The following is a 13,159-nucleotide window of genomic DNA, read 5'->3' on the forward strand; positions in this document are numbered from 1 at the left end:
TGTCGGACAATCACCCTCTTTTTACTTATTTTATTTACTTCCAAAATCCTACAACCGCTAACTCGCCATTCATCGAACTTTGAATGGCGAGTTACAAAATGCCCTCCTCTCTCGCTCGCTCTCTCCCGCTCTCTCTCTCACTCTCTCTCTCTCTCTCTCTCTCTCTTCCTTCCTCTGTCCTCTTCATCACCTCACCGAAACGTCCCGCCTCTCCGCACTGCTCCCTCGCGATTTCTTCCTCTCTGTCCTCCGCTCTTCTCTCGTCCTCCTGATCTCGGTCGCATCGGCCGCTGAAACCGAACGACAAAGAGGTTCGCCACCCGACCCCCTCTGCTTTCCTTTTCTTTGCTGGAGTCCTCCCTCTGGCTCAGTCTTCTTTCTTGTTCTTCTTCCATCTTTTGCCCCAGATTGAGCGAGAGAGGGATTGGGAGATGGCGGCGGTAGCAGCGAGGCTGGATCTCGACGGGAACCCGATCAGGCCGATGACAATCTGCATGATCGGGGCCGGGGGGTTCATCGGATCACACCTCTGCGAGAAGCTGATGGCGGAAACGCCCCACACGGTGCTGGCGGTGGACGTCTACAACGACAAGATAAAGCACCTCCTCGACCTGCCGGCGCCGGAGACGGAGGCTGGGCAAGATACAGCAATTTCATCGACGCTCTCCCCGTTGTAAGTTGTGGGTTTCTTTTGGCCTCTTCTCTTATATTAGGCTTTGGTGAGCTTTAATTGTTTGTGATATCTTGAGGTTTGGTGTTTATGTAGGTGAGGTATTGTTCAGAGAACAACAAGCGCCTTATTCACTTCTCCACTTGTGAAGTGTATGGGAAAACAATTGGAAGCTTCCTGCCCAAGGATCACCCTCTAAGAACTGTGCACATTACATCCCTTTGAGTAACCTCTTGTGACTGAAGATATATGTGAAAACACATACGGATTAGTCTAACTAGATTTGAGAGATTATGCCGTGCATGGCAAATATTTTGAGTCTGCCCATGCTTGGTAATGTTTCCTTTTCTGATGCTTAACTTTCTACTCGACCTGAAACATAGTAACTTAGAGAATGTAGAAATTGCAATTTGTACGTAATAGTGACTAATCAAATCTTGCTTGCGTTTCAATATTATTTGAGTCACGTGTAGTGATTAATGGATTTAATTGCTCGGGATCGTAAGAGAAATGGCTAATTTGCTATATCAATATACATGACTTTTCATGTAAGCATACGCCACATCTGATGGACTAGTTCTGGATGGAAAGAGGACTAAGTTTTTGTTGTCATGGTAGATTAAGGTCAACTAGTGTTCACCAACTGATAATGCTATATTCTTCATGTGGTTAATAATTTCATTTGCAAGTTATTGGTATCTGCTTTTTTATCACTATTAAAATTGGTCACCAAGATATGACTTGTTGCTTATAAATGACTTACGATGAACCTTCTTTTCTGACAAAGTAACTGTGTCATTTTGTGATAGTATGTTTGTCTTTTCTTGATACACTTTTGTATGTTTTCCAATCGGGAAAAAATTACAAGGATATGTAGCTTTTTATTGTTGTCGATATGCTTTCTCTAATAAAATTATGTCATACTTTATAAATTCAGGATGGGTTGCACATATGATTTGATGGTTGACATTTGCACTATATGATTTGACAAACTCTTAGAACTGTTGCACATACACGGACAAGAAATTAAATCTGGAAGAAAATCCTGCTATTAAATATGACAATTACAATAATATGATAATAGGTTATATGTGAGAGATATGTCTTTAGCAGATTTAGGATATTTCTTTCTTGAGTGTGAAATATTTTAAGTTGATTCTGAGAAACTTCTAAACAAAAAATTTTCATTTCTGCTTCAACAATTGTTCCTCATTTGGTCATAAAAGTTAAATTTTGGTATGATGAAATGGTTCGGACTGCACGATGGATTAATAAGAAAAAATGTTTCTTGTTTTGGTTCACAATTTATGCAGCAGTTGGAATGTCAAAAAACACAAAATGATGAGAAAATTTTATACTGAGCAAGACATATATGACTGTGACTTACTACTTTAATGGCAATGGCTAGTGGGAAAAGGACAAATTGCAAGAGATCTGAAACAATGGTACTAGCTACTATGCCATATTCTGTGGTCAATCATATTTTCCACCTTAAATGCATTATTTAGTGCAAATCCATCATAAGTCCTTTTGTCCCTATAACCATGTCTTTTTTTTTTGTATAATATGTAAATACAATAATATTGAATCTCGGATTTTGACGATTAAACCAATTGATAATGTTATGATCTAATGTATGTTTAAGTGATGTAGGACTAGCTTCGATCAGGTGAGGCAAATTGATTAAAGCAAGAAGAATAAGAAGTTGGGCCGCAATTGAACATGTCAGAAGATTGGACGTCAGACCGGAGGAATGGTCGGCGTATTAGCAGAAGGCTTCATGCCATGAGTTCGGGCATCGGGCTAAGATGATCAGACATTGCGCCAAGGAGATCGGTTGTTACGAGAAGGCAACATGTCGATTGATACGCTGAAGGAGAGGACGATGCGCCGGATGAACCAATCACATGTCGGACAACTTAGTATTCTTGCTTGTAGTAATTTTGTCTAGATCGAAGTAATTTTAGTTATAATTGGGTTGGTTTAGAATGTAATTAGGCCAACTCAATTAGGAGCCAACTGGGCCCAAAGTGGAGCTATTTTGGGCCAAGAGAAAGGCTCATTCAGTGACCCAAAAGTTGGATCAGGTAGTAGGACCGCTGTGTCATGAACGGTCATCGCGCACTCGCAACAACTTCGTTCAACGAACCATTCGTCGCTTTTGCATGCTTGAACAAAGACATGGCAGCCTGCTTTACCTTGGTTTTGTGTGTTTTTACTTGTAAAAATACATGTTCGAACTGCAGCACACGAAATGCTAGCTATCTCAGCACCCTAGAACCCCCTGGGTGGCATAGGCTGGATGGGGCTTCGATATATTGTCGGGCGTTGAAAAATCTTCACAAGTTTGCACGTTGACTTGACGGGAACTTGTCTTCGTGCCCGGCACCCAGTGAGCAGTTGTTTATGGACTTGCAACTATTCGTTCTACCTTCTAAAGTCATTGTTTTCCTCCTTTCTCTCTTTTATCTTGTGCATACAAGGTGCTTGCTGAATTGCTTGTAAAGCTTCCCTCTTTGTGAGACATCGGGACTTGTCCGTCGCTCGTTTTCAATCTAATCAACTTTCTGTTTTACAGGTCCTTCGGGACCTATATGAGGTTGCAACTAGGCTGAACCTTTGCGGACGCATATGTCGCAAGGATGCCTCAAGACTTAGGCAATCCCAGCTAAGTCCGAGAAGTTGGCACAAGGGTATGTCGCGACTTAGGCAACTCATGCTAAGTTCGCGTATTGGCCACAAGGGTGCCTCACGACTTAGGCAATTCCAGCTAAGTCTGTGACATTGTGGTATCGGAGCTAGCAAGCAATTCGAGCAAGCAACGAAGGAACTTTACAGTTTTGCCATGGCAAAGCATCGTGGCGAATCAAGCAAGGCGGGGCAAGCCAGACCTTTTCCCCAAGCAGCCGCAGGTGGGTTGCAAGTGCAAACTTGCTTTCATGTCGTTGGAGCGGCTTTGGAGGATCGTGGCAGCGAACATGATCGTGGCAGCGGAGGAGGCACAATCTGGAGCGTCAACGGGGAAGAAGAGCCATAAGGAGAGACTCACAGCGGTGGAAATCTGCTTGGATGTTCTTGAAGCGAGCTTGGAGGAACTCTACTAAGGCCAACGAAGGTTTTTTAGGGTAGAGAGCTCGCAAGAAGAAGCTGAATCCTGAATCGACAAGGTTGAGGCTCTAGTCGATCGACTGACGGATGATACTAAAGACTCTGTGTAACATTTGCACGAAGTCGTGGCGGAACTCACTTCTAAAGTGACAACACTCACAAGGGCACTAAATGCGAGAGGGAGCAATACCCACATTGCACCGCCACAAAACCTAAGGGCACCTAAGCCTCATTGCTATGGAGGTGCTAGGGACGCAAAAGAGCTCGAGAATTTATTGTTTGACATAAAACAGTACTTTCGAGCTACAAGGCCTGAATAGCAACCATGTATCTGGACAGGGATGCAAAACTTTGGTGGCGAACCCATTGGGAGGAGATCCAACAAGGTCAGTGTCGTGTGGACACATGGGAGGACTTAAAGCGGGAGTTAAGAACTTAGTTTCTACCTGAGAACACAAAGTTCGTCGCAAGGAGGAAACTAAAATAACTCCGCCAAAGTACTTTCATTCGAGACTACGTGAAACAATTTTCTGCACTAATGCTGGACATACAGGACATGTCCGAAAAGGATAAGCTGTTCAGCTTCCTTGATGGTTTGAAGCCTTGGGCTCAGCAAGAACTGCATCGAAGGAATGTCACCGATGTGATTGGGGCAATTGCTGCTGTAGAAAGGCTCATCGACTTTGTTACCTCTGAGGACCCGGGAAAAAGGAAACATCTTCAGGAAATCGCTCTCCAAAATATTCTCGATGGAAGGAGCCCGGAAGCGAACAAAGGAAGAAGAGTTCCCACAAATGGCCAAGCTCAAAAGGCAAGACCTCGAAGATTAGCGGATGCTTCTTGTGTGGAGGGCCGCACATGGTGAGGGAGTACCTACAGAAACAAGCACTCAATGCTTTAACAGCTTCCATCCATCCCTCAAAATCGGACAAGGGCAAAGTCGTCGCCCTTAGTTCAAGCAGTTCAGAATCTAGCAACGACGATAAGGAGTCACAGGGTCCCCAAATGGGAGCAATGTGTTTGTTAAATGCATTGCGACGTCAAGTGGGGGAGAACATGAAGGCAAAGTCATTGAAAGCAGGGAGTAGCGAGCTGATGTACGTGGACATTAAGCTCAATGGTCAAATAACTCGTGCAATAGTGGACACGGGAGCTACCCACAACTTTATTGCCGATCGAGAAGCAAAGCGACTTTGGCTGATCTTGGAGAAGAACCCAAGTCGAATGAAGGCGGTGAATTCGGAGGACAAGCGAATCTCCAGGTTGGCAAAGGGAGTTCCCATCAAGATCGAAACATGGAGCGGGAGCACAAACATGATGGCGGTGCCACTGGATAACTTCCAAATGATTCTTGGAATAAAATTCATGCATGTGGCGAAGTTGGTGCCAATGTCGTTCCTAAACTCCCTATGTATGATGGGAGGTGACGACCCCTGTGTGGTTCCCGTCTCTCAAAGATGAACCAGGGAACCCCAACAGATATCAGCATTACAATTGAAGAAAGGGGTATGAAAAGGTGAATTAATATTCGTGGCTACTATGAAGCTAAAGCCACTCGACGAGAAGGTCATTTATGAACCTGCTATGGTGGCGAACATCCTGAAGGAGTTCACAGACATTATGCCACCTGAGTTGTCGAAGACTCTACCGCCACGCAGAGGCATGGATCATTATATCGAACTGGAGCCAGGAGTGAAGCCTCTAGCGAGACCACCCTACCCCATGCCTCCTCCATAGTTGGCAGAGCTCAGAAAGCAGTCAGGTGAACTTCTAAGCGGTGGTCTCATCCGCAGTTCTAAAGCACCATTCGGAGCTCCAGTTCTCTTCCAAAAGAAACAAGATGGGAACCTTCGACTATGCGTCGATTATCGAGCCCTCAACAAAGTGACGGTGAAGAACAAGTATCCCATCCCACTCATCGCAGACTTGTTTGACTAATTGGGCAAGCCAAGTATTTCTCTAAACTTGACCTTCGGTCGGGGTACTGGCAGGTGCGCATTGCTGAAGGCGACGAAGTGAAGACTACCTGCGTGACCAGGTATGGAGCGTTTGAGTTCTTGGTGATGCCTTTCGGCTTAACCAACACTTCAGTCACATTCTGCACTCTTATGAACCAACTATTCAAAGAGTATTTGGATAAGTTCATGGTCATCTACTTGGACGATATCATCGTCTATAGCCAAACGCTCGAGGAACATATCAAGCACCTTCGGACAATTTAAGGTTCTCAGGGAGAACACTTTATTCGTGAAAAGGGAGAAGTATTACTTTGCTCAAACATAGATCTTATTCTTGGGGCATCGAATCGATGATGGCTCCATTCGGATAGACAAATCGAAGGTGCAAGCTGTTGCAGAATGATGAACTCCAAAGAAGGTGCAAGAGCTGAGATCCTTCCTTGCTTTCATCAACTACTATCGATGCTTCATAGCGGGGTATTCGAAGCGTGTAACTCCACTAACGGAGTTGCTGAAGAAGGAGCAGCCTTGGAGGTGGTCTGATTAATGTGAAGATGCGTTCCAAGATCAGAAGGTTGCTGTGTTGGAAGAATCGGTGCTCAAATTGTCGGACTATGGGGAGCCCTTCGAAGTCCATACAGATGTTTCAGACTATGCTATTGGGGGAGTACTCATGCAGGAGGGCCATCTGGTGGCCTACGAGAGCCTCAAGCTCAACGAGACTGAGCAGCGGTATCTGATGCACGAGAAGAAGAAGTCAACGGTGGTCCACTGTCTACGAGTTTGGCGACACTGTTTTCTTAGATCGCGATTTGTGCTGAGGACAAACATCATCGCTTTGAGCTACTTCCAAACTCAGAAGAAACTCTCCGCAAAGCAAGCACGATGGCAGGACTTCCTGGCTGAGTTTGATATGGCAATGGAGTATAAGCCTGCAAAGACAAATGTCATGGCCGATGCATTGAGTCGGAAAGTGGAGCATGTGAATGCTGTACAATTGGAGGGCAGAGGCCAAACAAGTCAGTTGCACTCTAACTTCCTTTCCAGGATCAGGGATGGACTGTACAGTGATCCCTAGGCAATAACCCTGATGCAGCTCATCAACGAAGGTAAGGCACGATGATTTTAGATCCAAGAGGGATTCGTTTACACAAAAGGGAATAGGGTTTATGTCCCTCAAGTGGACAATTTGAGGCGTGAGCTCTTAAGATAGTGTCACGATTCCCTTTGGGCTGGACATCCGGGCATTCACAGAACCTTGGCTCTCGTGGCGATGGCCTTCTACTAGCCGAAGATGTGGACTGATGTGGAGGAATATGTTCGAACGTGCCTCACTTGCCAACAAGATAAGGTGGAGCAGCGGAAGCCGGTGGGCCTTTTGGAGCCGTTGCCAGTACCAGAAAGGTCGCGGGAGAGCATTTCCTTAGACTTCATATCAAGCTTGCCGGTAGTAGAGGGACTCGGATCGATACTCGTGGTGGTCGATCGATTTTTAAAGTATGCAACTTTTATTGCTGCACCCCTACACTATTCAGTAGAGGAGGCGGCCAACCTGATGATGAAGAATGTGGTGAAGTATTGGGGAGTCCCGCACAATATTATCAGTGATCGAGACGCTCGGTTCCTGGGACGATTCTGGATCGAGCTATTTAAATTACTAGGGTCTAAGTTATACTTCTCCACAAGCCTCCACCCCTAGATAGATACCCAAACCGAAAGGATAAACTCGCTCCTAGAGCAATATCTTCGGCACTACGTGAGTGCTAACCAATGAGATTGGGTGAAGCTGTTGGACATAGCCCAATTCTCCTACAACTTGCAGCGGAGCTCTGTTTCCAACAAGAGCCCCTTCGAGATTATTACAAGACAACAACCGTCGACTCCTCACACCTTGGCTATCGGATACATTAGGAATAGTCCGTTAGCATATCACTTTGTAAAAGAATGCAATGAAATACAGATATTGCACGGGCTTCCTTGAAGAAGGTGGCCAAAAAGATGAAGAAGTGGGCCAACTTGGGAAGGCAACCGCAAGAGTTCAAAGTCGGCTATTTGGTGTTGGTGAAGTTCCAACCAGCATCACTCTAATTCTTTAAGAACAAAGTACACAAAAGATTGATGCGCAAGTACGAAGGGCCCTTCCCAATTATCAATAGGGTGGGCAACGTCTCCTACAAGTTGCAGCTGCCGGCGTGGCTTAAAATTTATAATGTTTTTCACGCCAGCAACTTGAAAGCCTACCACTCAGATCTGCAAGATGCTTCCCAAAGTGTTCCAACTCGGCCACCCCCCCACTAGAGCCTCCTACGAGAAGCGAGTTGAAACCATTATGGTGGATCGCAAGATAAAGCTACCCAATGGAGCTGAGCAGACCGAGTACTTGGTGAAATGGCAAAAGCTTCCCTGAACTGAAGCCAGTTGGGTGCTCGAAGACGCCCTACGACATGAAGAAGCAACCATCAACAACTACCAACAAGCGTCGACGAGGGCATCAACAGTTTAAGTGGGCGAGAATGTCACAAACGGTCGTCACGCACTCGCAACAACTTCGTTCAACGAATCGTTCATCGCTTTTGCATGCTTGAACAGAGACATGACAGCTTGTTTTGCCTTGGTTTTATGTGTTTTTGCTTGTAAAAATACATGTTCGAACAGGTTGCAGCGCATAGTGCGATCGCTCACCGTGCCAAGCCAAAAAGCCCCAAAATGGCTCCGTTTTCGTGTGCCGCGGGTTGTTTTCTACAGCCTGCTACAGCGCATTAAATGTCAACCATCTCAATACCTTGGAACCCCCCGGGTGGCACAGGGCTGGATGGGGCTTCGATATAATGTCAACCATCTAAGTCCATGACAGCCGGTCTAAGCGATGGTACCGCTAGTGGCTCAATATCTGAGACAGTCTCCAAGACTGTCTCAGGTGGTAGTTGCTAGTCATAGGTGCCCAGCAAGCCAATCACGTGAGTGATGGCACGTGTGACTTGATACAGAATCTTTTTGCTTATTATATTTTAGCGTATATCACTTTATAACTATTGCATATGTGCATATATATATTGTGATGTCCTTGGATTTGTGCAATGGGAATCAGATCGTGATGAGATCACGATAATGAGATCGATTCATCTTTAAACACATATCCTAAATAATCCTGGTCATAGGTTACTCGAGAGGGATATCGTGATAACCGGACAGACTGGTGTGCTGTATATCCGTCCATATGATGGATGCAGCTGGTCTCATAGCTGCTCGTGTAGGGACACTATGGATACAGTACAGGTGCTCATTGGAGAATGAGTTCACTGATTGATCCGCTTACGGAATGCTGGATGGTTAATGATGCCTTATTGTCATACAGCGATTCCGTAGTCCTAGTGGTGTATCTGGTCCTTAGACTTGAGACACCAAGGATGTCCTGTATGAGTGCTCCACTCTTTGATACCAGACTTATAGGTTTGGCTGTCCTAGATCTAGTACAGTTGGTCATTGGGAGTGGTAGTCGACCTTACGAGGGCTATTGAGTGTCGATAGAGGATCATCCACTCTCGGCGTCATGAGAGGAATATCCCATGTGTTCTTGCTCAGACAAATCCCTGGCCAGGGTCATTCGGGTTGAGAGAGAAAGAGTTCTCCGGGAGAATCCAATTAGAGCGAGACTCGAGTAGAAACCGTATGGGTCTAACAGCACCATGCTCGATATACGGTCTCTGGGGTATTAGATGGATGAGGGATTATAGGTACACGGTAACTGAGGACAGACAGGTCCAATGGATTGGATTCCCCTGTATCGTCTGGGGACTACGGCGTAGTGGCCTAGTACGTCCGTAGTCGATAAGTCATGTGAATTATTACAGAGATAATAATTCACTGAGTTAGAAGGAGTTCTGACAGGTATGACTCACGGCCAGCTCGATATTGGGCCTAGAGGGTCACACACATATGGTAGGCATTGCGATGAGTAGAGGTTCGAATATGAGATATCCGACGGAGCCCTTGTCTTATTGGATGCAGATCCAATACCCACTAGGGGAGGACCCATTAGGGTTTGACAAGGGACCTCTATAAATAGGAGGGATTCAGAGCCTCATAGGCTAGAGCCTTTGCTTGCCTTTCCTATTCTCCTCTTCCTCTCCACCTCAGAGCAGGCCTGGAGTTTTGAGGAGCGTCATCGCAACCCTGTTGTGTGGATCACCGCTAGAGAGGAGGACGCTTGACCTCCTTTACCCTCTCCTAAGGATCTGCAATGAAACAGGAATATACGATCTCCCTAGGTAACACAATCTATTATATACGCAGTTTCATGTTTCACGGATTTTTGCGCACCAATCTTCGCACGACGACGAACATCTTTTTGGGAATCGGGGATTTTGTTTTCTTGTTCTTCCGCTACGCATGTGATGTCGCCCCCATGATTTCCCAACACTAGTACCGCCAGACTGGGCGGTTGTACCGCCCAAACACAGTCTCCCAGACTATGTCAGGCTGTGGTATCGCTAGTATCCCAAAAATCGAGGATGAGACACTTTTAGACTCCAAGTTTGAATCCATTTGGGGCCTATAAATACCTCTCTCATCCCTGCTCAGATTACACAAGAACTGTGAGCATAAAGAAAGAAAAACATTGTTGTAATCTTGTGAGAACTCCTTTCAAGCTCTAAGTGTTGGTGAAGTTTAAGAGAGGAGGTGATGGGGGTGTAAAGGTTCTCTCCTGAATCTGTCAAAAGGAAAATCAAGTTGTAAAGGTAATTGATTTTCGCCTATTGAAAGAAGATCAGTTGTGGAAGCTGGTGGCCTCGAGTGAAGAGGAATCGGGAGTGGATGTAGGTCACGACGACCGAACCACTATAAAACTTGGTTTGCATTTCTATTCTTGCTATTTACCTTTATTGAAAACTGTCTTGTTTACTGCTTTCACTACGCTTATGAATGAGCTTTCAAATTAAACTCATCTTTCCGATATCGGTTTTTATCAAAACGAAAGTTTTTTAAACCGATGTTTTTATCGTAAGCACTTATTCACACCTCCCCCTCTTAGTGCCGACTCGATCCTAACAAATAAAACTTGTGGCTGAGAGAACTATCTTGATTTAATATACATGATGAAAGTGGTAACTTTGAATTTTACACCTATTCTTGTGTATGTGTGTCTATCCCCTTTAGTAATTGGCACTAACCTAATAATGTATTTTCCTACTAGATGTACTAAAATCCTTTTTCAATTATGAATGGGCACTAACCATTATAGGTAAAAAATGATGAATTGGTCAGCAAGTTTATATGATACATCAGATTTATGCACACCAAGTGAATTTTCTTTTACTCTAATGTTGGGAGTGTTATGCAGCATAGGGGGAAGTCAAGGCATGTCTTGGATTTCAGCCTAAAGGCACAAAGCCTTTCTTTAGCACGAAGTTAACTTCGTTTGAAGACTTTTTTGATATCTTTATGTGGTCTAATTGTTTTTACGGTGAGGCTACCCGCTTAAGGAAATAAATGATCTGTTATGGGGACGGACATAGACATCCTACGACTTAATTCTCACACATGTTTGGTGTCACTTTTGTTTCCCTTGTATGCAGTAATTTATGTCTATTTTGTAATAGCCATTGTGTTTTGGTCTCTTTTTTGTTACCTTTTTTATTCATTTATATGTTTCCCATTCCATTAATAAAAACGTACCTATGTTATCAAATAGGAACCAGAATTCTATGTTCTTAAGGAAGATGCATCCCCATGCATATTTGGACCTATCGAGAAGCAGAGGTGGTCATATGCATGTGCAAAGCAACTTATAGAAAGGCTGATTTATGGTGTGTTTGCGCTTACTTCTTTTTTTTTTTAATTTTTTGGGTGTAAATGCAATAAGACTATCCTTGTTCCTTATTCTTATATTTTATTTGAACCATCTAAAGCTGAGGGAGCAGAAAATGGCCTTGAGTTCACCATTGTGAGACCTTTCGATTGGATTGGACCAAGGATGGACTTCGTTCCTGGAATTGATGGACCCAGCGAGGGTGTTCCTAGGGTTTTGGCATGCTTCAGTAAATGTATGTATCACAAATGTTGAAGAAGAAAATAATTATACTTGCCTTTATGCCTTTTTTATTAATACCATATACCATACCTACTGTTTTACATGATACAGAATCTCCTGCGCCATGAACCTCTGAAACTTGTTGATGGTGGTCAGTCCCAAAGAACATTTGTCTACATCAAGGATGCCATTGAAGCTGTTCTGCTGATGATCGTGTGCATTATTTTTCTGTGTTCTCTCTCTCTCTCTCTCTCTCTCTCTCTCATGTCTTTGCGATGGAATAAACAAACAAAAATGTTCTCATCTATCGGGAAAATCCAGCTCAAGCTAATGGCCATATTTTCAACGTGGGAAATCCCAGCAATGAAGTCACTGTAAAGCAACTTGCTGAGACCATGTACACAGGTAGGTTGGTGCACTTTTGCTGTGGTCCAAATGCAGATGTCTGCTAATCTTTCTTATGTTACTATCACCTTCTGTGCAGGTGTACTCAAAGGTATCAGGGGAGCCTCAGTTAGAGGCACCTACGATTGATGTGAGTTCGAAGGAATTCTACGGTGAAGGATATGATGACAGTGATAAACGGATTCCTGACATGACCATAATCAATAAGCGACTTGGTACGTGACCCTGTTACATTAACCGGTTTGTTCATTTCCTAGATCGGAAGTCAGGAGAGGGTGTAGCTAATGATGACTTTAAATGCAGGTTGGAACCCAAAGACGTCTCTGTGGGACTTGCTGGATTCGACGCTAACATATCAGCGCAGGACATATGCAGAAGCCATTAGGAGAGCAATGGCAAAACCGGTTGCATCCAGGTAGATGATTAGATTGCATCAGATGCGTTAGTTCGTTTTGATACACCTTTATCTTAGTGAGCAGCATTTTATTCTCTTTTAGATCAGCAGTTGAGGTCAGAGCTTTCATGACCTTATCAGTAAATTTTGGTAGTGTTAGTATGTGCTATGATATCAGTGTGTAATATTCTTCTATTCCTTTTCTCGTTTCTCATGACTCTTTGCTTCCATCGGACGAGCATGAACTGTAGTTGGTTGTGGCTTGATGCTAAGACTGCAGCCACAGTGAAAGCGTATTATATTCACCTCGCTGTTGCAAGACATGTCTGTTCGGCTGTTCCAGGCTTGCATCAAATTTGTTTAACCACAAAGGTTATATAAAGCTGCAGCATCTTTGTCCATAGCATTTGCTGATCGGGAAGCTTGTGCTTATTCTTTTCAGACAGAGGACATGGCATGCACCGTACCATTCCAACGTCAAGCCAAGGGGGTGATATCAGAACTAGTTTAAAGAAAATGGTAAAACTATGAAAGAAAAAAGGGAGCGTCTTTATTTTCCTCGATCAGAAATTTAATAACATGTAAATAAAAAT

The 13,159-nt window shown here is 44.2% G+C and overlaps 1 pseudogene; it reads left to right on the forward strand.

Moving 5' to 3' along the window:
• The first annotated feature begins 170 nt into the window (after positions 1–170).
• On the forward strand, positions 171–12,829 carry LOC103985126 (UDP-D-apiose/UDP-D-xylose synthase 2-like; annotated as a pseudogene).
• Positions 12,830–13,159: the final 330 nt, after the last annotated feature.

The sequence above is a fragment of the Musa acuminata genome, chromosome BXJ1-5 (genome assembly GCF_036884655.1).
Source record: "Musa acuminata AAA Group cultivar baxijiao chromosome BXJ1-5, Cavendish_Baxijiao_AAA, whole genome shotgun sequence".
NCBI classification, from domain to species: Eukaryota; Viridiplantae; Streptophyta; class Magnoliopsida; order Zingiberales; family Musaceae; genus Musa; species Musa acuminata.